This window comes from Equus caballus, chromosome 7, assembly GCF_041296265.1.
Source record: "Equus caballus isolate H_3958 breed thoroughbred chromosome 7, TB-T2T, whole genome shotgun sequence".
NCBI lineage: Eukaryota > Metazoa > Chordata > Mammalia > Perissodactyla > Equidae > Equus > Equus caballus.
The window spans coordinates 56,046,240-56,069,332 of NC_091690.1; the positions used below are offsets into that span (position 1 = coordinate 56,046,240).

The 23,093-nt window shown below is 47.9% G+C and overlaps 1 long non-coding RNA gene across 1 annotated transcript in view; it reads left to right on the forward strand.

The window, feature by feature from the left end:
• Positions 1 to 20,746, forward strand: part of LOC138925020 (uncharacterized) — a 60,959-nt gene extending 40,213 nt beyond the window's left edge. Inside the window, exon 2 of the long non-coding RNA XR_011440651.1 lies at positions 19,985 to 20,746. This is a non-coding gene — a long non-coding RNA (uncharacterized lncRNA). The remainder of the gene's footprint in view (positions 1 to 19,984) is intronic.
• The last annotated feature ends 2,347 nt before the right edge of the window (positions 20,747 to 23,093 follow it).

Genomic DNA, 23,093 nt, shown 5'->3' on the forward strand with positions numbered 1-23,093 from the left:
TAACTTCTCATTTTCAGTCCGGAAACAGGCTCAGAGCAGTAAGGTGTCTTGCGTGAGGTCACATAGCCAACGTGAGCAGAGTTTGGTTTTTCTCTCCCCTGTGCCATTTTGGTCCTTCCCCTTGGAAGCTACTGCTGCCGTCACAAACCCTGGGGGCTCTGTGTCCCCCCAACGCCCCAGGGTTCCTTCCAGGGAGGGGAGCCTTGGCATTCTGTTGAGAGAGGCAGTCTGACCGTGGTGTTCTGCCCCTGCCCAGCCAGGCAGCTTTCTTGAAAGCAGATGTCTTCCTCCGAGAATTTGCAGTCAGTCTTGTACATTTGATTTTTGTCAGCGCTTATTGAAATGCAGGAAATTTAATTAGCTTGCATTAATGCTGCCCTGTCTTACTCTATGAGTAAGCTGGAAGACACCAACAGGGGTTTGATCAGCCTAATCTAGCTGTGTCTAATGATGTTCTTTCCCTCCCTCCTCCTTTAAATAGTTGTAAATGGTTCTATCAATCAAGGCAGCACAGAACAGAGCTTTATTGCTATGTGGAATTGTTTAGTTAAATGTGATTTTTTTTTAAAAGTGGCTCAACTTTTAATTAGGAAGCAGATTGTCAAATGACATTTTGATTTGTCCTTTGATGGGGGAATTGGAAAGCAGACCCATCGCAATAGGAAACCAGGTTCTAGTCCAGAAGGAGGCATATTAACTTCGAGTAGGTTTTCAGTGAGTCATTGTTTTCCTAAAATAGGCCACCTCCTCTGGTCTTTTTTTTGGGAGAGAGACCTTCCTCTGCATCTGATACCACTTTAGGTTAACATGTTTCCTCGGGGAGATTGTAACCCAGAATCCCCAAACAGGGTGTAACTGTCAGGGCTCAGGGCCAGATACCAAGACCCTTCTACTGGGACTCCTTGAAAACATCAGTAGCAAGAAATCAGCAAACCTATTCTGATGCTTGTAATTAGAGAAAATATCAGGCTACATACTTTTCTTCCAGTTGTGATGTGATACAAATCCTTTTACTGTAAAAGTTACTGTTTTCTTAGCCCCAAAGCTGGTATCTGCGTTACTACTGAGGGTCATTCTAGAAGCAGCCTGCATGTGTCCTGGCCGAGTTTGGCCCCATAAGCTCATGTGCTACACCCCACCTTGAGCTGGCACAGTGACAGGACATGGAAGCACCCCCAGAGGAGGCCCGGAAGGGTCACCAGTGAGGCCAACCCCAGGTGTCTGTCACACCACCCGACTCCTCCGTGCCCCGTAGCATTTTTTATACCTTTTCTAGCAGTTAGCAAACTTGGATATCTCAGGGCACCTCAAGCTTAATGGGTCCAAATTTTAACTCTTGGTCTCCATCTACCACAGTCCCTTTCCAGACCTCCCTGTCCGCCATCTCATTAGGCGCACAGTTGTTAACTCACTTTTTCAAGCCAGAAACTGGGAAGTCGTCTAACACTCACCTTTCTCTTCCTCCAAATCACCAGGCCCTAACAATGCTTCTCCTAAAGTAGATCTTGAGTTCATCTACTGCTCTCCCGCCTTCATCTCCCAAGTCCGTGACACCACTGTTTGCCTAGGTTACTGCAAAGGCCTTTGGACTGGTTGCCCTGCTTCCACTTCCCCTCCATTCTGCGCATCACTTTGGATACAGAGTGGTCTTTAAAAATAGTTGTCACATTATTTCACTCTCTTGCTCGAACCTGTCAATGACCTCCTTCTGCAACTGGATGAATCCCATGAATCCAGCGTGGACCATGGAGAAGACTGCATGGTCTGAGCCTCAGACCTGGCAAGAGATCCACAGCATTGTGGACATCATGTTGAAGTAGTTTGTGAGACACTTTTCTCTTTCACTCTTGACTTCCTTGGAAGATTGCAATGACTTTGATTTTCCAACTGCAATAAAATAACTGTCAGGCTCTCAAAGGTGTGCTTAGAATGGATATTGTGTTCTGGGAAATGGTACAGGAAGTGAGTTGTTCCTCCAGACCCCAGAATATCAAGCCCTAGAACACAGAGGTGGACCACCATTTCATTTGGAACCTTCATAAGTAAACCAATGTATAATCAGTTATACCCATGCTAATCCTCAAGCAGTCCCCCTACCAAATATTTTGCTATAAAAATGTGCAACAAAATTTTAGTTCAGGAAATCATAAATGAAACTTGGTTTCGGCTGGTAGAAGAAAAGAGTCACATTCTACAGGGGGGAAAAGAAAAAAACTATTAGTACACAGCTTTCCTTTTTATTTTTTAATGTTTTTGCTGAGGAAGATTTGCCTTGAGCTAACATCTGTTGCCAGTCTTCCCTTTTTTTTGTATGTGAGCTGCCACCACAGCATGGCCCCTGATGCGTGGTGTAGGTCTGTGCCTAGGAACTGAACCCAGGTCGTTGAAGCAGAGCATGCCAAACTTAACCACTGGGCCACTGGGCCTGACCCCAGCTTTCCTTTTTAAGCGTATTTTTCCTATCCTGAAACCTAGATGTTTTCCTTACCTTGTTCTTGAACTTTACATTTGTGTGTGTTTGTGGAACTATGCATACACAAACACACACCTGAAAAGGGATTGTCTTAGTTGAGTAACATTTTCTATTTTCCCCTGGCCATCCATTCAAGGTAATTAATGGGAATACTGAAATTCTAGCTTTATTTTTGGTTTACTATGGCCTCAAATTAAGAGAACTTTTCTGTGATCTTGAATTTGAAGTTTTTTATGGTGCCAGTTTGATGGAGCACCCTGATGTGTTACAAGCAAAGACTGTGATGGGAATACCAGACAGGGTGACCTGAATATGGTGTGATGAGTGCCATGATGGAGTTTGTTACCAGGTGTCATGGGAGCATAGAGATGAGCCCTTCACTCACCTTGGGGACAGAAAAGTCATGAAATGCTTTCAAGAGTGTGTGACTCCAGAGATGGAGGAGTTTGTCAAGTGGAATGATGACTGGGAGAAAAGAGGTGGCCAAGGGCGTTTCAGACAGCTGCACATGTGAGGCCCGGGAGGTCGGCACAGCATGCTGTGCCAGAGGACTGCTGCGGCCGCTGCCGTTGAAGGCACGGGGTGGGGTGGGGGGCTGAAGGGTGGGCAGGGCCAGATGGAGCAGTGGAATGTACTCTAGGGAGTTACTGGATCAGATCTGCCCTTTACAGTGGGGATTGTGTAGGCTTGGTCTCTACTTCTAAGGCTTCTCCTGAATGGCAGTGTCCAAATCAGACGCACAAGCCCTTTTATCAGTTCCTGTAGGTGTGGGACTCAAAATTCCACAGACTTCCAAGCTTAAGGTATGGCAACAGGCTATCTGCCAGTAATCACAAAGACGTTATTAAAAGTTACTGAAATGTGATTGGTGTTAAATTAGTGCCCTGCTGGAGTATATCGATGACTCTATTTCATATTCCATTGGGAGTGCTTTCCATTCTATTCCATTTTAACAGTGCAACAGCAGCGCTGTTACAAGATGTTGTCACAAATTCAGCATCTTGAATTTGTGATGATTTTTAGTTGCTTAGGAATCTAGATGTTTGATTATAAATTACTGTTAGCTTGGCTTTCTCGTTGTGAGTTTAGGATGATTTGGTTGGTTGGTAACCTTGAAGTGTGAAGTGATGCATATTTATACCAGCAACTGATGAGTTTCCAGCAACTAGACTTTAAAACCTATGTGAGGTTGAAATGAATCATCCATACGCCTTTGCTAAAGAAGGTGTGTACATCTCCTGCAGTTGTTTCTACAGTGATTCCTCATGATTATTACCATATTATTTTTCGCTGATAAGGGGGAAGTGTGTAGGATCGGCAAGTTGTAGCGTCCTTTGCCTTACCTCCGCCGGCAGTGATTTTAGAAGGATTTAGAAATGTCTGTGTTATCTAGGGCTTGAGAAAGTGAGTAAGGCAGAGGAACACAGGGTGGGAGGCTATTGCAGAAATCCTCATACGAGGATGAGGGCCTGACCTGGTGGTAGTGAGGAAGGAGAAGTGGGGATATGTTTGAGAGATGTTTAGGATAAGGGACTAGTAAGATTTGAGGAACAATTTGATGTAGGGAATGGGGGAGAGGGGAGGTGTCCAGGAAAACCCCCAGACTTCAGGCTTGGGTAATGATAGTAAGAGGAACAGGCTTGTATCATGCAGCAAATACTAAACCCTGGTGGGGGCAGTGGACAAAAAATGATTAACTTTTTAAAAAGGCAGAACGGAAGGAGGGCTATTTTAAAGGCATAACTGTAGGCAAAAGGGCAACTAATTTTGAGTAAGGGGAAGTTTTCTCAGTGGCGAGAGTATGTAAATCGGGCCAAGATGAGAAGACTTGGGTGTTGGCACATGTTGGCTTGTTCTGCCATGACGTGCAGAGGAACAGAAGTCCAACAGCTTGATGTGATGTAGGCCAGGGCTGGGCTCACGCACAGCACATAGAAGACCAGGCCAGGCCTGCACTGGGGGCCACTGAGGGCTTTTCAGTTAGAGGACTAAGATCAGACTTTGGTTTCAGTAAAACCGTCCTGTCTGGAGATTGGGGAATCAGGAGGTTGGAGGCAGGAAGATGTCTGGTGAGAGACGGTGAGGGATGTCAGCGATGGTGGGGAGACCGTGCAGGCTGGGGTGCGTGGGCCTGTCTGTGCCATATTTATTTCATTTATAGCCGGGGTGGGTACAGAATCTAGGGTCAGTGCAGAAGCACAATAATCAGCCCCTGGTAAGCTATTAGACAGGAGTGGGGTGCAGTAGACAGGGAAGGCGGGGTTGAAGGTGACTTGGAGACCCCGCCCTCTTTAGGTGACTGGATTTGCCTCAGTCAGCAGTGGCCCACAGCCATCTGTGGGGACCAGCTTGCTGCTGACCTGGGGGACTACGTGCAGCCTGCAGATGGGCTACTGGCAAAATCAGTAAACCTTGTCTTCAGGGCTCCAAAGCCGTCTTGTTCTGTGCCCTTTGCCCAAACCATCCCCATCGACTGTTCAGTTTGGTAAACCAGCTTATGGTTCAGCAAAAAAGACGGCATTTAAATTAAAGATCAAATATTTATCACTTTTTTTGGTGACAAACTCAACTTCAACAGCCTGAGTTCATTGTCTGATGAGGTCATTCTCCTTCCCCAAAATCGACCCTTCGGAGACTCCAGAGAACGCTGACACGCCAATGTGCAAATATTTGATAGCAGCTTAGTTGACTGCCTGCCTTTTGCAGAATATTTGCATTTTGGCAGCAGTCAAGGCCTGCAGTGAAGCACAAATGGCAGGCTTTGAGACATTTGCCAGGGGCATTGTGGAGTCCTTTGGGACTGATCTTCTCGCCTCCTCTCTTCTTCGTCTCACTCACTGCACATCAGCTGCCTGTTCCATTCGCCCTGCTCGCTGCCTTGCTGTTCCTGCAAACCTTTCAGGCGTGCTTGTGCCTCAGGGCCTTTGTCTTCCTGGTCCCTGCCTGGCCCCCTCTTCCCCTACTCGAGGCTTGTCCCTGCTTTTCCTTCAGGCCTCTGCTCTCTAATCAGAGATGCAGTCCCTGGTGACGTGCTCTGTACTATGGCACGTCCCCTACTCTCTGTTACCTCGTGCTGCTTTGTCTGTCTTCATAGCGCTTCCCTCCTTGACATTATATTCTTCTTTGTTTCTGGTCTGTCTCTCTGCTAGAATGTGCATTCCGTCAGAGCAGGAACTTTGTTCATTACTGCATCCCACTGCCAAGACAGTGCCTAGCACATCGAGGTCGCCCTGTATTTGGTGAATCAGTGACTGATCGGGTGGACCAGTCGGTTAATCAGTCTGTGTATTCACAACAGTTGATTGGTGGCTGGCATGTGGCAGATGCTCAGCAAGTGAATGAATGAATTGGTGAGTGAGCGACTGTGTGTGACTGGCTGGTCCCCAGCAGTTAGGTGCTCAGCAAGTGTTTGTTGAATAAATGAATGGATGAGAGTGCTTGCCTGCCTCTTTCTGAGACTGACCCTTGCGGTGGGGTGAGCTCGGTTTCTGTATTTGACGAAGGCCCAGACGTGTAGTCGTGGGTGCGTGTGGTTGCTGTTGGTAGTTGGTAATTCAGTCAATACCTCACTGTTTCTCTCTCGGTATGTCTGCCATCAGCCACGCTCTGTAATTAACTCACCATAATTTAGCTTAGAGATGAATTTTTCATTTCAAAGATGCCATAAACAACTGGCGCTTGTGATATCTTCGTTGTTGATGAAGTTCATGCCTAACAGAACATGAGGACTGTGTGATGCGTCTAGGGGAGAAGGGGCCATTAGCCCACACCTGGCCGTGGAAGCGTAAGGGCCCCTGACGGGTTCTGGCAGCACCGTGGTTCTCTGGTGTCCTGGGGTGCTCCACGGTGGGCCAGCACGCACGCAGAGCCCTGGGTGAGTGTGTGCCTCTTCCTCAAGGGCAAAGATTTGAGGAAAATAACATTTAAAGACCATTGAAACAAGTAGGGATGAGGAGAGAGTCAATGTAGCCTAGTGGGTAAGAGCGGGGCTCTGGAACCAGGCTGTGTATCTTTGAATTTGTCCCACCACTTACTTGCTTTGTGATGCCGAGCAGGTTACAAACCTCTCAAAACCTTGCTTCCCGCCTCTGAGATGGGAGCCTGGGATGCAGCAGAGCTTTCAGGCATGGGGCTGTTGTCAGCGTTCAGTGAGAGCCCAGGCAGCTTTTATCAGAGTGCCACGCATATCGTAGGTAAACAGCAAGGGCTAATGTTATGTACGATTGCTTGACATCTCAAGATAAAAGAGGGGACAAATGAAATTTTATTCTTGCAGTGGCTCTGCCCCAGATGGGGCCTCCAGGGATGCTTGTTGCTCACCTCTGCCATGTTTGAGATGGAAAAGTCAGAGAAGCACTGCCTTAAGAAAACCAACGCATGCCATTGGCTGCTATGCATGTCTTCACCAGTTTCCCCCCAACCTTGCCTCAGTCTTGAGCTGTCACAGAGTTTGAGCTGTCACTAACAAGGTGATAAATTAGTGAAGCTTACTTTTAGTACTTGCTGTCTTAAAGTACCTAATAGAATAGCAGATGAAGTTGAAGGAACTTACAGGTTTGGGTAAAGAATTGCCATTTAAGGAATGACAGTACTTAGAAGAGCTTGTGACTTTTCTGAGGGCTTTCACACACATTGCTTCCATTTCATTCTCATAACAGCCTTTTAGAGAAGACTGTCAGAGTGGAAGGAAACTTCAGTAACTATTGGGTCCATCTCTTTAATCTGATTCCTGAATCCTTTCTGGAGAATCCCATTAGTCTCTTGGTTTCTCCTAGAGATAGAGAGCTCCCTATCCCAAAAGCAATCCAGTCTGGCTCCCTGTAACGTCTACTCATGGGTTCATGTTCTGCCTTCTAGAGCACAACTAAACCTAGCACTTCTTCAACGTGCAACTTATGTTCTTCTTGGTATACAGACCTCTCAGCCTAGCGTTTCCACAACTTCTCCTGGGAGCGTGATCTAGATGTTTAATGGCCCTCACTGGTGAGAGATCATCTTAGTCCATTGTTTTTCAACTACAGGTCACAACCCACCAGCTGATTGTGAAATCTCTTTTAGTGCATTGCAACTGGTATTTTTTCTAATGAAATAAAATGAAATAGAAAAGATCAGAGTGTGTTGCCCATAGTAAGCTTGCACATTACCTTGTAAAACTTTGGTTTCCATTTTTGTGGTGTGCGCTGAGGTTAATTATGTTTCTGTGCATCATAACCATTTCAGAAGCCATTGTTTTGAACCCTCTTACAGGAATTTTAGGTTGACTTCTGTTTAGTCATCTTCTTTGTCCTTTCCATGGTTGAATTTGCTTCAAGTCAACTAGTTAAAAATAAAATTGCTGTGCTTGAGGTTGCTGATCGCTATTGTAGGGGAGGAAGACATTTCCTCTATCCTCTCTGGGTTTGTCTGGCCGGAGAACGAATTAAATTCACATGAGACAGAATAGCAGGAGAAAATTAAACAAAGCTTTATAACATGTATACATGGGAGAGGCTCAGGCAAGCTGAGCAACTCGCCAAAATGGCTGAAGCCACCACCTTAAATATCATATTCAGCTAAAAACAAAGGAGGATGTTGGGGGTGGGGGAGTCAGTTACAGGAGGTTACCAGACAAGCACAGTAAACAGGAATAAGATTATTATGCAGATTTAAGTCCTTGTCTTCTGCATTGATAAGAGTTTCTAGAGATAAGGTCATCCCCCCTTCTTCCTGGTACAGAGAGGGAGATACCTTTACAGATGGAGAGTTCCTTTACAGTGTAAATGTCTCTTAACAAAGAGTAAGTAAATTCTACTTTTCAGTTGCTTTCCTGTCTGCAGTTTATTAAAAGTAACCAGCCCCAAATAATCCTCATGCCAAAGAGACATATATTGGGGTGGCCAATTCCAGGCCCCCACACTATGAATTTAACTCTAACTTCTCTATAAAGAAAAGCAGTGGGCTATCTGGGGTTAAATAACCTTCCTTCTCCTGGTCCATTTTTCCCTATAATACAGCATTCTATAACTGCCTTAGAAAACAAGCAACAAAACAAAACTCTTGTCCTCGTATCTGCTCCTAATTCTGACTTTATTTTTATAATAATGATGATGATGATGGGGCTAAAACTTACCTAGTACTTATTATGTGCCAGGCATTATTCGCATATATTAATTCCTTAGGTACGATTATTATCCCCATTTTTCAGATGAGAAATCCGAGGCACAGAAAGATTTAAGTAACTTGCCCGAGGTCACAGGGCTGACAAATGCAGAACTAGGATTTAGGCGCAGCGTCTACCCAGCCTCCAAGTCCTGTCTTGAGAGGAGGTGCCTGCTGGTGGTCTCCAGTCCCTCTACTCCCTTCCTCTCTGAGACCTACTCAGGTCTTTGTCCCCTCCCCACCTCTCCACCAAAACTGCCCTCTAAAGTCACTGATTGACCAAATCAAACAGTCAGCTCCTCCTTCTCTAGAGCACTTTCTGCACTTGCCTCTCAAGACACCGTACTCGTCCTGGTTTTCTTCCTTTCACACCTTTTTAATCTCTCTTACTGGTTCCTCTTTAGCTCCCGAAGATCTAAAACATTAGATTGCACCAGGGCTCAGTCCTTGGCCCCTTTCTCTGTCTGCCTCACTCCCCGTCCTTGTGGTTTTCAGTGCCGACAGCTCCCACGTTCCTGTCCTGTCTCCAGCCCAGCTCTTTCCCTGAACCAGAACCGGGCATCAACTACCTGCTCAGTGTCTCCACAAGAGACTCTACTAGCATCTCAAACTTGACGTGTCCCGACTTCCCTTGCCCCCATCCCAACCCCCTTGCATCTTCCCCACATCCTTAAGTGGCTCCTCTATTCTTCCACTTGCTCAGGCCATGGAGGCTTCAGTCCATTTTCTTTTTTTCACACTCCGTTTCCAAACTGCTGATAAATCATGTTGACCCTACCTGCAGGATGCACTCAGGATCTGACCACTTGTCACCACATCTGCCCCTACCCTGGATCTTGCCACCATGTCTGACCTGAATAATTCATGAGCATCTTCACTGATTTCCTTGTTTCAGCCCTTGCCCCCAGAAGTCAGTTGTCCAACACTGTTCTTTTTAAATATAAGCAGAGCCCCCATTTGCCCTCTACTTGCTCCCATTGCGACCACACTTCTAAATGCTTCCCTATGCTCTCAAGCCACACTGGACACTGTGCTGCTTCTCTGATGTGCTGGGGTTGAGGGGGCACCTTAGGGCCTTTGCATGTGCCATGCCCTGCCTCGGAGATCTTCCCAGGATTCTGCACAGGTCACTTCCTTACTTTCTTCGAGTCTCTGGTCCAGTGTCACTCTCTCATGAAGCCTTCCTTGATTTGATTGCTCTAAACTTGCAGCCTCTATACCCGCCCCCCTTATTTTCTCTATAACACATAGCATCATCTGACACACATTCTATTCATTTGTTAGTTGTCTGTCTCCCCACATTCCCTGTAAACTACCCGAAGGCAGCATTTTGCCTGTCCTATTCACAGCTGTATCCCCAACATGTCCCCTCACATATAGTAGATACTCAGAAAGCATTTGACTGATGGGTATTTTTATCCCTGTTTTACAGATAGAGTAATTGAAGGTCTGAGAGGTTAAGTTACTTGCCCAGGGCCACAGAGCCTCAAAGTGGCAGGATGGGCACTGAGACCCTGACATGAGCTTAATTGCTCTGTACGCTCCTTTTTCTTGTTAAACCAGGACATATTATAATACGCAACATGCAGAGTTACTGTGAGGATGTAAAGAATCATGCACAGGAAAGCACTTCTTAAACCACAGTGTGCCACAGGAATGTTGCTTATCTAATTTATCAAGAGCCCTAGCTTTGTGTGTCTGTGTTATTCAGCTACCCACCCAGAGGTTCTTTTATGTTCTTGAGTTTTTATTTAGGAGTAGCTGATAGTGCCGCCGCCAAATTACCTATTTTCTCCTTCCTTCTGTCCTTGCTGAAAGAACTGTGTGCCTGTATGTTTGTGTCTGTCGGCTTCTGTCTGTAGCTCGGATCCCCCCCACTGGCCGTCAGGTCGAGAGCTTCGCCAACCTCTGTGGCCCGGCAGCAGCAGGGGACGCTGGAGCCGGTGTGCGTGTGGCTGTCATTGTTCGTTCGCGTCTCCACTCCCGGGGAAGGTGCTTATGTTATCAGCAGGTGCTTAGCGGGTGTCAGGAGTCCCATCTTACACAATTCCCCTGGCAACCTGCCCAGCCCCTGCCCCCACTCTCTGCAGCAGACTGGAGCAAAGTGATCACAGGCCCATTATGGCTGAATACCAGGGACATAAAATGAAGCAAGCACACTTGATGAGCCGCGGAGCTGCTGCTCTCGAGTGCGCAATTTCTGTCTCCCTGAACCCCGGGCAGCTTCCTGGGCTCGTAGCATAGAGTGTGGAGCGGTTCGGCCCTTCTCATGCTTCACAGTATGATAATGAGACAGCTACAAGATGGAGTGGTGCAGATCCCGCCTCCCCCAACACCCTTGTTATGTGTTGTTTATTCATTTGCGTTTGTGGTTTTTGAAGTAGGAGAAAAGTTGAGCTGTTCTCTTCGGGAGCACCTTAAACTGCTTTTTCTAAAGACCAGAGAGCTGTGGTGTTTAGAAAAGGTGAACAGCACTGAGAATAGGCGGGTGGTCTTTGGCCTCCATCCCTGGGAGTGGTCTTCCAGGGGGAGCTGTCACCTCGGCCTGATTTCTCTACTCGAGTTGATTTTGCTGGGAAGGGAGGGTACTGTTAACCCAGTCCACTGCCGCTTAACATTCTCACTAGGCCAGGTCACGCTGTTCTTGGCGGGCACCCCTCCAGCAGCCTGTGACATCCTGGCGGCCTTTGAAGCAGCCTGTCCTATGGTGAGAATTCACCCAAGATGCAGTGCATCTTTAAACCCAGGACAACTGCCCAGCCTGGGGCAGGCATGCAGGGGTACCTTCTAGGAATTAGGGTAAGCAAGTCTGGTGTGAGGCACAGGCTTTATCTGCTGCCAGGTGAGACCAGCCCAGAGAGCCTATGTTCCCGCTCACGCCCTCCCTGTGTCCTCATTCCCCGATGACGGGCAGGAGTCAGGCATGGACTCTTGATTTTGCATCCCATCATTCCACACACTTCTAGGGGATGGCCTGGCCACCTGGCAGCAGCTGTGTGGTGTGAGACGAGCACAGTTTCTGAGCCAGACAGAGCTGGGTAACTGCTGCCTTAACACCCACGGCCTCCTCTCAACCTCAGTTCCCATGTCTGCAAAATGGGATGAACGCTGCAGTGAGGTTTGTGTGTTTGTCGAGGGCTTTTGTGGGGTAGCCTGACAGGCAGGGAGCCTTCAGGAGGTGACAGCTGCTGTTCTGAGTTGTGGGGTGACTGGGACGCACTGTGGGGTCACGTAGAGAGGATGAGTGGGCTTCGAAATCACATCTGAGGTCAAACCCTCATTCTGTTCATTCATTAAATATCGAACGAGTGCTTCTTATGGGTTTTCCGCTGGAGTGGAGACCTTGCTGATTTCCGATAGTCTTCGATCTTGGGCAAGTCACCGTGCTTTTCTGAATCTCAGTTCCTTCATGTAAAATGGGGGTAAAAAGACCAATCTTGCAAGATTGTGTTGAGAATGAAATGAGCATTTATAAGTAGTAGCTAGCTAGTTAGTATTTTCTACTATAACTTTTACTGCTCTCCTGTGGAATTTTCTACAGTAACTCTTTGGTTAGTTATGTAAGATGAGCTGCTTGTCTTAAACTATTCCAGCTTTGATATCCAATCCAGCAGATGTTGGTTGAGCACCTGCTATGTGAGTGGGCTCATGCCAGCCCAGATTATTATTACCAGCAAGACACATTTGCCGTCCCCAAGGCGCACACAGTCCGGTAGGACAGTGGAGGCCCAGCCAGTTAGGCAGTGGCCACTGATTGGTGCTGCTAAAGGCATAAACCGAATGCTGAGACAGCGCTGAGGAGGGAGCTGTTGCTTCTGCCCGAGGAGGCTGGTGAAAGCCGTATGCAGGGACTGACCAGAGACGAGAGAGACTGCAACAGGCGGATGACAGTGCGAGGGGAGAGGGCATTGCCCAGAGGTACTGCATTGGCACAGGCACGGAGGTATGAGCATGCAGGTCGGGGCTCAGGTGTGTTGTTAGCTGTGGGTCACTTGGGGTGCGATGAGGCTGGAGATTGGTTAGGGCTAGGTTGTGGAGGCTCGGAAGTCCTTGCCATTGCGAGTTGAGGCTGTGATGTGGAAAGCTTATAAGAGGGCAGAACATGGTGCTCCTTATTACAAGGGGCATGCACAGTGCTGTCCAGGGAAAATGTAATGTGAGCCGCTCATGGAATTGAAAGTTTTCTGGTGGCCACATTAAAACAGCAAAAAGAAAACAGGGGAATTTAATTTTTAAAATATATTATCTAACCCACTATATTCAAAATTTACCATTTCAACATGTAATCATTATAAACAAATTGTAGTGAGATATTTTACATTCTTTCTTTTGGTACTAAGTCTTCAAAATCTGGTATGTAATTTTTACTACAGTACAGGTCAGAACACTAGGCTAGTTTGGAGCCTGGGTACATTTCAAGTGCTGGTAGCACATGTAGCTAGTGGCTGCAGTATTGGACAGCCCAGGTTTAGCAGATCTGGGATAATGGGACATGGGTGTGATCTGTGTAATCCTGAACCTTCTCTTGATAACCTGAACCAACCTTCTTTTCCCATCAAACCTCTGAACAAACCTGCCCGACAGGAGATTGGTCACTCTCGTAGTTTCTTGTAGGGAAAAGAGGAAAAACTGGGGGATTCCCTCATCCATGGATTGTATGCTGCATCTCCACCAGACACACCTCCCTGGATAGCAAGTCACTACATCCAAGTTATTGAGCATGTGGTAGGACCTGTTAACTTTCCAGATACTTCAGATAATACATTCTTTCTAATTTTTCAATAAGTGTACAGACCAGAGATTCTTACCCCATTTTACAGAGGAGGAAAGTCAGGATGTGAGAGATTAAGTACCTTGCCCAACGTCATCCAGCTAGATGTGGCAGAGCTGAGGCTCAAACCTGGTTTCAGACCCATGTTCTTCCCTCTACTCCTGGCTGTTTCCCTAATATTTGGGAGTCTAACACTATGTATGTTATGATCTCAAAACTGGAAAATGATACCCATAAAGAACTTAATAAGCATGTGTGTGCACATGGGTATGTATATACAGAAAAAGACTGGAAAGTTATAATCAGAGAAAAATCATAAACTTAAAGCAATTCTGTCCGAAAGGGTGTTTCCCCACCCCCTTCCTCCCTGCCCCCTGACCACACACCAGTTGGACCAGTTGGAGTGTTCCACTGCTGACCAGTTGCCATGGGCTTCCGTTGGAGGGGGAGGAGGCAGAGCAGGTGGAGTTTCATTAGAATCCGGTGGAACTCAAGTGTTTGTGAAGTTTTCTGTTTCCCTGGTTAGGGGAGCTAGAGTCAGTGGCGTGACCAGGTGGCAGTCTCAGTTGTAAGGCTGGAACTCTGCTAGTGGCTTCCCCATCCTGCCTGGGGTATTTGCTGGGAAGAAAGCCAGACTGTGCCTGGATGCTTCATCTTTGATTTCCTCTCTGCCAGGGGCTGGTGAGCAATGATGTGGCCCCAAAGTGGTTAAAGGGCCGGGAAGATACGTGGCACAGGCACAGGAGGTTGGTGACTACTCAGTTTTCGAAGTCAGACAGATAGGGGTTTGACCTTTGACTGTGCCACTCCCTAATTTTTGACAGTGGCAGAGCCTTGGACTCCTCATTTGTAAAACTAGAGTCATCATTTTAGCCAAGGCTCTTTTCGATGGAAGATACAGAGGCCCTCTGGAGCCAGCTCAAATTAAAAGACGTGTCTGTTGTAGGATACAGAAACATGACAAGGTAATGTAAGGACAGGAGCCTTTATAGAGCTGGGCCTTGCGGGGACTGCACTAGAAAGATAAGGGCAGAGTCCCCTCTCTTGGTCTCTCAGGAGTGCTCCCCTCTACTCCACTCTCTTCTCCCCAACCCTCTTCTGTCTTCTGCACGTGGCATCAGATGGCTTCCTTGGTGCCAACACCAACATCTGCATGATTGTCCAACTTCAGTGTCCCTTCATGTTTCTTAGTTTGGATTTCTGAAAGAGGCTGATTGGTCCAGCTTATCTTTTTGAGGCCATCCACACATTTCAAAGATCCTGGCAGAGTCTGGATGAGCCAGCACTGGCCCAGCAGGCCACCTGGTCCAGTCAGCTGAGGCCAGGGCCGGTGGTGAGGTGGTCCTCAGCAGCCCAGAGGCGGGGCATGGATATTAAGAAAGTCAGTCATAAGGGCTGGTGTTTCTCTGCTAAGTTTGCTCTTCCACCCTCTAAGATGGTTATTTCATGCCTTCTCCTTCCTCAGGCCTGCCTACCACTCCCCAGAGTTGAAGCCCAAGCCCTTTCCTGTTTCACTGAGAAAATAGGAGCCTCTTGTTCCCACCACACAGTATGGACCCACCTCCTCCTGAGGCATCTTCTCCGCCTCGCCTCCTGCTGGATTCGAAGTTGTGCCTTTGCTTCTGTCTGAGGCAGAGCTGTCCTTTTGTGCCCTCAGCTTTCTCCCAAACGTATCCCCCCTTTTTCAGCATCAGGGTTTTCTCCTGTTCTCTGGGACCCTCGCACATCCTCTAAGTCTCCAGGCCCCACATGCCGTTCCAGCAGAATGTCAGACCACTTGTCCATCCGAGTGCTAGTCAAAATGTTGGCATGCAAACTGCTCATCAGAAGTCGTCACAAGATTAAGGCGTTTGTGCCAGAATGTAAATCAGCTGTGCACTGTGCATAGGTTAGTTCAGCTGAAATTTATTTTCATGGCAAAACTTTCTCACTGAAGGAAGCAGTGTGTTCATTTACATTGTGGCACAAGCCCTCTCTCTTCTCAGACAAGTAACAGTTTGTGGGCCATGCTTTTACTAGCCCTGACCTCTCACTCCACTGAACTTACTCATGTCAGATCTCTATGTTGCCACATCCATTAGATGCTTCTTTATCTTCACTTTAATTGTCTCTCAGGAACATTTTGAAGCAATGCCCTTCTTGACTCTTGGTCCCCAGGACTCCACTCTGAATCTACACTTTCCTCTTCTCTCCAGGTGCCTTTGCTTGCCCCTCCCCTGCTGCCCTCTGTCACAGTGCAGGGCTCAGGGGGCCCTTTCTCCATCTGCCTTGCCCCTAGTGAGCTCACCTCGTCCAATAGCTGTTGACTTCCAAATATAGATCCTCAGCCTGGACTGAACTCCTGACTCATTTCTTCAGCTGCCTGCTTGATATTTCCATGGCGATGTCTAATAGGCATCCTCACACGTGGATAGGTGTGAACAGAGCACTTAATGTTCTTTCTCAAATCCCGCCCACCCCCATTCTCCCTCGTCTCTTGAGGCAGCATCACCATCCAGCCCAAACCATAGGTCCACCTGTGCCTCCCCCCGTCCCTCACGTGCCATGTCTAATCTGTCATTAGGTCTTGTCCTCACCTCCCAAATAAAACCCCAGTCCATCCTCCTCCCCATCATCTCTGACCCTCCCCAAGTCTAGGCCAGCCGCTCCCTCCTTGGCCTGCTCCAAGAGCCTCCCTTTTCATTCCTCTGTGCCCCACTCTCCACGGACCCACCAGAAAGAGCTTTTTAAAACATGCACCTCCCTATGTGAAGCCGTTCGGTGCTCCTGCTTCCCTTTGAATAAAACCCACCTCCTTACTACGGTTTGGGAGCCCCTAGAGGACCTGGCCTCTGCCACCCTCTCCAGGTTCATCTCCTGTTGCCTTCCTCCTGGTTCCTCCCACACCCTCTGCCTGCTGCTCTTCCCCAGCTTTGTCCTGGCTGGTCGCTTTTCCCTGTCCTCAGCTGTCATCTCAGAGATGTTTTCCCTGACTCCTCCCCACCTCCATCTTCGAGGGGCTGTGTTTTGAGGCCCACACCACAGGTAAGTGAGAGCAGGGAGGCTGCCCACTGTAGCCTAATGAAGAACCCAGGATTCAGACTGGTGTGTTTGTCCTTGAAATCCTGACCAGACCTGCCCTGTCCCTAGCAACTTGAGGCTTTTTTGCAAGCCTCCGGGAACTTCTGAATGCATCTTACAGTGTCAAGAGCCAGTCATCACAGAGGCTGGTGCCTTTGATTGTAACTGCACATCCATGGGAGGATGCAGACAGCAGCTAAGGGATCAGGATGAAAGTCATGGCCCTCACCATTAGCCAGAGCTGCCATGGCCCTTGTTAACTCTGGGGCCCCGGGTGCTGCCGGCCTGCAGGGTCCTGTGAGGCGTCCTGTGAGGGGCCACAGTGGGCTGCTCCTTTTTTTCACAGGTCTGGCAGGCCATTAGCTCCACAAGGAAATGGCCACAAATCAGAGAGCTGCTAATGGCTTGTCTCTTTTTAAACATTTTGTAGAGCTGTATCAGAGAGAATGGACCATGGCTCTTAGCTTCGGATAGAGGATGCTGTCCATTGCTCTGTTAGAAGCCCTTGATACTATTTACAGACTCAGGGACTGTTGGCAAGACATTTTTCCTCTTGCTCCTTGGTTTCCTCATGTCTAAAATGGAAATAATGAGCCTGTTTTGTCTAACTCACAGAAGTTATATAGTGTCCACTAAAACAGATTGAGTGCCTTTGCTCTGCCAAGCACTGTGTTACTAGATTCTTGTCTCATTCTCACCACGGTCCTGTGAGGGGGGCACTGCCATTATTGCTACCCCCCAGGGGGTGGTTGAGGCTTGGAGAAGCTCAGTGAGCTCTGCTCAGGGTCTTGGAGCAGGTACAATAGTTCTTTTTCCCCAAGAAATACGTTCTAAGACCCCCAGTAGATGCCTGTAACTGTGGATAGTACCCTATATATACTGTGTTTTTTCCTATGCATACATACCTATGATAAAGTTTAATTTATAAATTAGGCACAAGAAGAGATTAACAACAATAACTGTTAATAAAATAGAACAATTATAATAATATATTGTAATGAAAGTTACCGTGTATCTTAGCAACCTCAGCATATGATTGTTTTTCTTTCCTTATTAAGTTGAGAACTTTCACCTTTTCACTTAAAGGAAGCACTTTATGGCTTCTCTTCAGCTTATCTGAATTGCCAGCATCATTACTCTTGTGCTTTGGGGCCATTATTAAGTAAAATAAGTGTTACTTAACACAAGTACTGGACACACCGGACAAAGGGATGGTTCACATCCCGGGCAGGATGGAGCAGGACAGTGCTAGATTTTATTGTGTTACTCAGAATGGCATGCAATTTAAAACGTATGAATTGTTTATTTCTGGGATTTTCCATTTAATATTTTCAGACTGCAGTTGACCGTGGGTAACAAATCTGGGAAAGGGAAGCCAAGGATAAGCGGGGACTGCTGTGTGTGGTGGGAGGAGAGGAAGCTGGCTCTGTCTGGCTCAGGCAGCCTCTGCTGCCTCCCTGCCGGCCTACCCGTGCGTTTTCTTTTCAGATCCCCCCAGTCATCCTTTATGGAGAAGTTGTTCTCCTTGTTCAGTTGATGACACTGAGGGCAGTGAAGTTAATTGACTAACCCAAAAGCCATTCAGCTAGTAAATGGTAGGTCCTGGCTTTGAACCCAGGTCTGTCTGAAAGTTCTTTGAAAGATTTGAAAAGGAGAACTGGTAAAGCCAGGGGTTCCTATACCTGTCGGGTCTTAAGAAAGTAATAGTGACTACTTTTAAAAGCCTAATGGAAATTGTACACTTGCCCAAATGGGACTGCCCTGAACTTTAATATTTGCATTTTGCTGGCATTATATCATGCCACTGCAATAATATTAGTCATCTTGCACCATAAGAAACTCTGCCTGAGTGTGGATGATACAAAAGAATTCTGGGGTCCATATATATGGGACAAGAGGAGTAGGGAGAGATCAGAATCTGTCTGCTTACAAGAAGGCATCATACAAGACCTTTCCTGACTTGGAATCTGCATTTCATATTCTGCCACTTAACACACTCACTTAGGTGAAAATGTCATCTTTCTCATCAGGGTGGTGACAGGCCATCCACTGCCCTGGGGCAAAACTGGGCACACAAATTCTTGTTACAAAAGTCTGCTTGTTAGAGGAATATTGGCATACACTGCTCTTCTGCCTCCGAGAGCACCTAACTGCATGCTCGTCTCCCAGGGTTTTATGATGCACATTTGTCTTTTTTGTTTCCCTGCCTAATTCCAACCCCTACTTCTTCACTGTGTTTAGAAAACACTCCACCTACTGTAGACGTTGGGAAGGCTGGGCTTTTGGCATACGGGGCCTCGGCTTGGCCGATCAGATGCACATGGGAACTGGTGTTGCACTGGAGAGCTCATCCTGGAGACAGTGACAGCAGCTACATCTAGTTTCCAGGGACAGGAGCGGTGCCCTCAGTGCCTCTTACCCCATTGGCAGGTCCAGGTGATGATATGACCTGTAGCATCCTCCTGGCCCTTGGTATGAGTTGGGCTCCAGTGATGGCCGCACAGCTCCCTTGTCCTGCTCATTTCCTGAGCCTGGTCCTCTGGCATTTTGGGGGATCCTGTGAGGTGCCAAATGCCTCTGAATAAACTCCTCAATTTAAATCAGCCAAAGTCTATTTCTGTTGCTTAAAGTTAAGAACCATACTCGTATGGAGCTCTGCTTAGTAGTAGTCCACGGACTTTTGTTCATTCCCCAGGCCCCTGACAGCACTGCTATCACCTGAGCACCTCCACAGGGCACAGAATTTATGAGAATCCCAGGTTGAGTAGGTGGCAGGACCACAGGCTCAGCCAATCCCCCTTTCATTGTCTGATCCAGATTCCATTCTGCCCGCAACCCATCGTGTACCCCTAGACTGTGGGTTTGTGAGGACAGAACTGAGTCCTCCACCTCCTCCTCGCTCCTCGAGCAGTCCCAGCACATGGCAGCTGCTCAGGAAGGGTAAAGGAACCAGTGGAGACAGGAAGTCGGTGCCTCTAGGCTCTCTTCAGCCCTAGGGAGGCTGACCTGGCCTGAGATCAGGTCCGCAGGCTTGGGCGAAGGGAATCTGCAGGTTGCTTGCGGTTCGACACTGGAGGTTGGCTGGAGAGATTGTGGAAGTTAGAACGGCAAAGTAAGTAGGTAGAGCCTTGGAAGGGAGAAACATGCCCCCTCCTCTGAGTGGAGGCAGCGTAGTTAGTGCTTTCCAGTCCTTTCAGGTCATGGCACAACAGAGAGTGGTTATATGTCTATGGTACCCTGGGCCTTGTCCAGCTGCCGTGGAGCTGTGAGACCCTGCCTCAGCCTTCTAGTGACCCGTTCATTCACAGTACACCTGTGTGGGCCAGCTGGGCCACGCTGACGGAGGTGGAACCCCAGGGCATGTCCAGCTCATCCCCACCGCCACCACCTAGAAGGGCCGATCTCTGCTATGTGACCTCTGCTCTTCTTAACCCTTCGTCTTACAAGTTGCAGACATTTTTCCTAGTTTAGCATTTGCCTTCAACTTTGTGATGTCTTTTTCCTTCCACTCTGTTCGTTCTTGATCACAGATCTCTCTACAGGAGATTCTGCGCCTTGACCAGAGGAGTGTGGCCCTTCCTTCAAAATCCTCTGTGGACACGCCCTCCTAGCGTCCCTGGGGAAAGATGCGGCAGCTCAAGGGGAAGCCCAAGAAGGAGACGTCCAAGGACAAGAAGGAGCGGAAGCAGGCCATGCAGGAGGCCCGGCAGCAGATCACCACGGTGGTGCTGCCCACGCTGGCCGTCGTCGTGCTCCTGATCGTGGTGTTCGTGTACGTGGCCACGCGCCCCACCGTCACCGAGTGAGCCCTGTGGCTGGGTGGACTCCCCCAGCAGGGAGCGGAGGTGCGGGAGGGGGCAAGCAAGAGAGAAATGGCTTTCCTATTCGGAGATGTGCCTGATGCTGAGCTCTGAGCAGAGCACCCTGTCTTCTCTGATCTCTGACTTGATTAAAGTTTCTCCACTTTTCTTGGGAGGGAATAGGGAACGTTTTATCAGTGAACATGCCATACACTTTATGGTCCACTTCATGTGCCTTTCAGACTTCAAAGCAGTGTGTGTGTTTCTTTTTTTCTTCTGAAATCGATGTGTAGCTCCACCTGGTGAGAGGAGGCATCTCTGGGTCCTGAATCGGTTGGAATCAGCGCTCACCCCATTCCCATTGTTTTGAACATGACTCTTGCCTACATGTGTTCACAATTTCCAAAGGGACTGTGTTTCTTCTCTGTGCTTAATGTGATTTGAAATATGTCAACTCAAAAGTGAAATATTTATTTTTTGAATAAAGGAGATAATAGCCTTAAACTGGATGTTTATCTTGCTTTGCCAGGAGGCGGCCTTGTTTTCTGTGGAGGCACAGGAAGGCGCTGTCTGTGGGGCTCCCTCTCTGGCAGTGTCCCTCTTCCCTCCACTCCTCTCCCCTGAGGCTTTCTCCACCTTCCCCCTTGACTCCCTGCTGTGAATCACTTCCAGTAAAATTGTGCTTTTTGACTGGATCATCCTAAGATTGAGAGAATCTTGAGAGGAGCAGAAAGGGTGCGTTCATAGGTTTGTTTTAGCAACATAAGAGTTCTAATTGGAATATGAGCACAAGTGCTTTCTACACCAGTTAGGATAGCAAACAGCAGCGCAAAAGTAATCCTGGAGGTAAAGGTCAGGCTTGGTTCTGTTCCCGGATGAAAGGGTGCAAATATGTTGGCCAGCTAAGTTTTTCTGCAGTTTGGCCATGCGGGAAGTGTTGCTGCATTGTGTTCTCATGGCGTTGTTAGCCTCGGTCCTCGTTCCTGATGGAGCTGCCCCTTTTTGGAAGTCAGATTCCTAGTAACTGTTCTGAATGTGTCTGTCCTCCTGTCAGTGCTGATTACAGAGAGATTTGTAGGGAGAGAAGCGCTTTGCTAATCTCGGTGGCTGCCTGACTCGCTCACTGACGGCACAGGCTGTAGTGGGGACCTGGGGCCTCTTGGAGTCTCTCAGGAAGACAAGCAGCTGTTGAAAGGAAGGACTCCAGCTGATGCTTGGAGATCCTGGGACGCCGCAGGGCTGAGGGAGCTCTGCTAGCTGCTCCCGAGAGCCAGCGTCTCGCAGAGCTGGTCTCCAAGGGCGACACCGCGCTGCCTCACGCTCACTCAAGTGCCCATGGCTCTGGAAGGAGATTTACTAAGATATTTATCCAATGCAGAGGCTGTTAGCATAAAGTTCCTCTTAGGTTTCTATTTTCCTCCCCCTTATCTGGTTCTCTAACGAGCTACAGTGCTTGTTGGGCTGGGAAAGACGGAAAGCTGCTGCCCCAAGGACCAGCTCATTCAGGGGCGGTGGGAAGAGGGAGACGTCTGTGGCCATTTCTGCTCCTCACGGTGTTCACGGTGGCCGCTGTTCTCCCCTCTCTGGCCCGAAGAGTGGATGCCATTTACTGTACGAGGCTGGTGCAAGGACAGCCTGTCCACCGGGTAGAAAGACCTCAGCCTGCATGTTTTGTAATTGCCTGATCTGTATTGAGTTCCCAGCCTACACTCAGAACTGTGGATTACTTAACCCCATCGAGCCTCAGTTTCCCTATCTGTAAATAACTGGTGGGACATCTAGTAGAAAACAGGTTTTTAGAGAAAACCTGGGTTTTCATGCAGGTTTTGCTACCAGAACCCCTCTGAGTCCACTTCCTTGTGTGAAAATGGAGGTTACCTTGCCTCATAGGAGGATTCAGTCGAAATAGTATATTTGTAAAGGCATGTCTGGGACATAGTAGTTACTCAATAAATAGTATAGTAGCTCAGCATTTTACATGTGTTAACTCCTTTATTTCTCATACAACCCTGTGTGGTAAGTACTGGTAGTACTCAATTTTACAGACAAGGAAACTGAGGCAGGCCAAGAAACTTGTCAGTGTCATTCAACTACTAAGTGGAGGAACCCAGGCTTGTTTATTTTTGTGCTTTTGTTACGGGAAATTTCAAACATACACAAAAACAGAATAATGCAATATACCTCATGTACCTGTTATCCAGCTTCAGCAAACCTCAACACATGGCCACTCCTGATCATGCATCGCACTGCGCCTGCACCCAGATACCCTCCCATGCACACGGGCATTGGGGTGTTTTGCAAAAAAAAAAAACAGGAGATGGGACTTAAAGCCAGGCAGTCTGGCTCCAGAGTCCATGCTCTTCCTCATGAAGATCTGTTACCTCTTAATAAATACTAATCTCCTCCTCTCCAGTCTCTTGGTCTAAAGAAACCCTTCCTGCCCCTGTGTGTGTGAACAGCCCTCACTTGGTAGCAGTTGCTATGAACAGTCTTAAACAGCATCTTTAGACAAACAGGCTGTGAGTTCAGCCTTACCCACTGGGTATCTAACGCCCCACTCAATCTCTCGTCTGTTGCTCATGGGAGAGGAGCCTTATCCCCACAGCAATCAGGGAGAAATATCTGTCCCATGGGCTTGTTATTCAAACGTTTTGTTATTCTTGCTTGGGACATTTTGGGTATGGTGTGAGAAGAGCATGAGCTCTGGGAAGCCAAGGCATATGTGACTCCTCACTTAGGCCATTTTCTAGCCAAAGGACCTCAATCAGGTCCCATAACCTGAGCTGCAGGTGTGCCACATCTATCAAGTAAGGTTAATTTTATTATGTAGAGGACGTTGGGAGGATAAATT